The sequence below is a fragment of the Alligator sinensis genome, unplaced genomic scaffold (genome assembly GCF_000455745.1).
Source record: "Alligator sinensis unplaced genomic scaffold, ASM45574v1 scaffold372_1, whole genome shotgun sequence".
NCBI classification, from domain to species: Eukaryota; Metazoa; Chordata; order Crocodylia; family Alligatoridae; genus Alligator; species Alligator sinensis.
In genome coordinates this window covers 664,129-664,435 of record NW_005842387.1, presented here as the reverse complement: position 1 = coordinate 664,435, position 307 = coordinate 664,129, and positions in this window count along the sequence as shown.

The window sequence follows — 307 nt, the reverse complement described above, 5'->3', positions numbered from 1 at the left end:
ATACAATACATAATATAATATTACATTATATCTTACGTTATATCCTATCACATCTTATTACATCATAACCTCTCATATTACATCATGTGCCATGACGTCCCGCGCCATGACGTCCCAGCGTATCTTCTTGCATTACACTCTCCGAACCCCAGGGCCGGGCAGGAAGCGATCGCCGGGATCCTGGAGCCGGTGGACGCAGCGCTGCCCCGAGCGGGGCCCGCAGGCAGCAGCAGCAGCAACGCCGCCGCCGCCAGCACCACTGACAGCGCCGGCCTCGCGCCCCCGCGCCCGCGCACTCCCCGCGCCC